Here is a 2622-nt window from a genome sequence, read left to right as displayed (position 1 = left end):
GTAAAGTTTACTATTTTGTTCACAACTTAATTTCCTAACATTCCTCTTAGGTGCTTTACAGTTTGGGCTGCAGTAGTGCTGGGCATCTTTCCCTGTTGTGTTCTCACACTGGCACAGCTGGTGTGAGGGAGGGGCTGCCAGTGGCTGGGAGTTTATCTCACGCCCAGCCCATACCTGGATGTGACTTAAGAACGGAGACAGCCACTCAGCAGAAACTTGCGTCGTATACTCCCTACGAGCTTTCTGGAGCCAAAGAACGATGAGAAAACAGATTCTTGCAACATACTCACAAGTTTACTGAGTAGAAGCTGATTGTAGAAAACACAGCTGCCCTGATGAGGGGCTCGTGCAACAGCTCCAAACATCAACAAGGAAGGGCAGGCGTGGGAGCCTCCTGCTGGGGCCACGCGCACACCCTGGGGTGGGGGGGATAAAAGCGGATATCCCCAGCACCTCACACACACTCACACCCTCCTTCAGCCCCCCTGCCCCACCATGGCCGCGTCCACCCTGTCCGTGTGCTCCAGCGCCCAGAGCTACGGCAGAGGCTCTGCCTGCCCGGTTCCTGCACCGGCTCCTGCTGGCAGGTGGACGACTGCACAGAGAGCTGCTGCGATCCCCCCTGCCGCGCCCCCAGCGACTGTGCCCCGGCCCCCTGCCTGACCCTCGTCTGCGCCCCAGTGAGCTGTGTGTCCAGACCCTGCTGCCAACCAGCCTGCACCGGCCCCTGCACGGCCTTGTGCCGCCAGCAGTCTAGCTGCCAGCCCCCCTGCCGCACCTGCTCTCCCTGCCAGCAGGCCTGCCGTGTGCCCGTCTGCTGCACACGTGTGTGCTGCACACCTGTCTGCTGCACACCTGTGTGCTGCGAGCTCGTGTGCTGTGAGGTCGCCCCCTGCTCAGCCCCCTTGTGCTGCCAGCCCACCCCCTGCCCCTCGTCCTGCCACAGACCCTCCTCCTCCGTGTCCCTGCTCTGCCGCCCCACCTGCTGCCCTGCCTGCTGCATCCCCGCCTCGGTCACGTTCTGCTGCTGACCGGCTGGATCTTCTGCCCCCCACAAGCTGCTGTCTCTCGGGAGCCCCTGCCCCTCTGCTGGCACCAGGACCTCCCCTCTCCCCATCGCTTGACACTCAGTGGTTGCCCAGAGGGATTTGAACCTGCCGTCCATTCCACAGACCCCTCGACCAGGGTGGACTGCGGGCCCTGGGCGCCTCCTCTGCGGGTTGGCAGCTTGAATCCCATGTGACAAAGGTTAGCTGCTATCATCAGTAAAACACTGTGTCCTCCTCAAAGACAGAGTCTCAAATCCGAGTTCAAGCAGCTGAAAGACCACAGGATCTGAAAGCGGGTGTCATCTGCACGCTCTGTGTCCCTTCCTACCCCAGGGCCCACCCTCCCCAAAGCCGGCAAGGGAGACAGGCGTGGGGGCAGAAGGTTCGGACCCTGAGCGGGCCCTGGGCTCCTCCCATGCCCACCCCCATGCCTGTGCAGGTTAAATGTACGTGGGGAGCTGCAGAAACCCTGTTGGGTCGGGATCTGAGAGTCCAGGACTAGCACCGTTGGAGGGAGGTGCCCACCCAGAGGAGGCCTGCCTGCATACTGGTCTGCGTACGAGTTCCTGTGGGCCCCGAGGGCAGTGCAGGGTCGGTTCAGACATCACTCGTTCTACTCAAGATTTCAAGGCCTGAGTGAGAAGGCACAGAGCAAAAAAGACACCTTGTGAACAAACCCTCAAGACAGCAGGGAGGATGAGCCTGCAGTCTCAGTGGACCACTAGCTCTAGAGTCAAATGGGCAGCAGTCAGACTGATGATGTCAGCATCCGGCACCCTACTTATCCCCCAGTCACGAGTAGGCTGATGGGGTCCGTAGGAGCAGAACAGTGGAGGCCAGGCAGGAGGGACCAGGAATTGAAGGCACCTCCCAGGGTGCTCCGCCCCCACCCCAGCTCAGCTCCATCCAGGGAAGAGGGGACAGAGCAAAACCCGAAGAGGATCTTTAAACAGGAAATGGCCAGATTGCCAACCTGCCTCAGCTCTTAACTCTCTTGCCCCAGGTTATTCAAGACCTGTACCCTTTACCTGTTCATTCAAGTTTTAAGAAAATATAACCATCTCCTTATGGACAATGGACAAAGGCCCTGATGGACTCTGCATAGCACAAAGAGTTAAAAGACATAGAGAAGGTTCCACTTCACCCCAACCCAAGAAAAGTGAAGTACAGGGATGTTGACACACGTGGAAACCAGAACCCACAACCCACAGGGACACTAAATCGTCCATCAGAAGGATGAGCAGGGCGTCTTCGGGGTTCCTGACAGGACAGCAGTGTCGCCATGGACAACACGAGCAGGACACGTGGCCGCACGTGCACCAAGTGACACCAAGCAGAAAACAGGCTGACTGCTGGCGCTGCGGGTGTCCACGCCGGTCAGGCCACAGCGCAGGCCCGCAAGGAGAGAATCGGTTAGAGACATCCAGGTCTCTACTTGGAGAGCTTGTTTAGAACATGTTTGTAACAAAACGACAATTCTAAATCCTCTGAGAGCGTCCAGATCTCAGGCGAGCTCCTCTGTCACCGTGACACATCTGTCATCCATGTGACTAAGACACGGAGAGTCACCACC

At 58.4% G+C, this 2622-nt stretch overlaps 1 pseudogene across 1 annotated transcript; it reads left to right on the top strand.

The window, feature by feature from the left end:
• The first annotated feature begins 495 nt into the window (after window positions 1–495).
• Window positions 496–1031, top strand: LOC309962557 (annotated as a pseudogene). The gene has a single exon. The product of its transcript is annotated as an uncharacterized misc_RNA (transcript).
• The last annotated feature ends 1591 nt before the right edge of the window (window positions 1032–2622 follow it).

The sequence above is a fragment of the Leucopleurus acutus genome, assembly GCF_964270905.1.
Source record: "Leucopleurus acutus genome assembly, chromosome: 5".
NCBI classification, from domain to species: Eukaryota; Metazoa; Chordata; class Mammalia; order Artiodactyla; family Delphinidae; genus Leucopleurus; species Leucopleurus acutus.
Note: the sequence above shows the minus strand (reverse complement) of the source record. Positions and strands in the feature narration are given on the sequence as shown.